Here is a 361-nt window from a genome sequence, read left to right on the forward strand (position 1 = left end):
AGAAAAATCGCCACACTAGGACTTAAAAAGACGTTGTAAAAAGTTGTAAATCGTGAAGCGCTGTATTAACTCAAAGAACAGGCGGACTTAAATGTTCCCAAAGAAATCTCAGTAAAGATCTCAGCTGTTACGTACAAAGAGGGGCAACAGTGAGAAGCTGTTCCTTGTATAGATGATAATGATCAAGAAAATGAGTAAATACATATAGAATAAATGTCTCAAGGTCTAAATGAAATATTTTCTTGAGGATGAGGACTGACGTGTGTTTGACTGGTCACAGGGAAGCACTTGTACAGAATTTCCTTAGGCTGTGATTTTGTAAGTGAAGGAAGAACAGAAGTTTATTATTATTTTTTTTTAT

This window comes from Penaeus monodon, chromosome 32 (assembly GCF_015228065.2).
Source record: "Penaeus monodon isolate SGIC_2016 chromosome 32, NSTDA_Pmon_1, whole genome shotgun sequence".
Lineage (NCBI taxonomy): Eukaryota > Metazoa > Arthropoda > Malacostraca > Decapoda > Penaeidae > Penaeus > Penaeus monodon.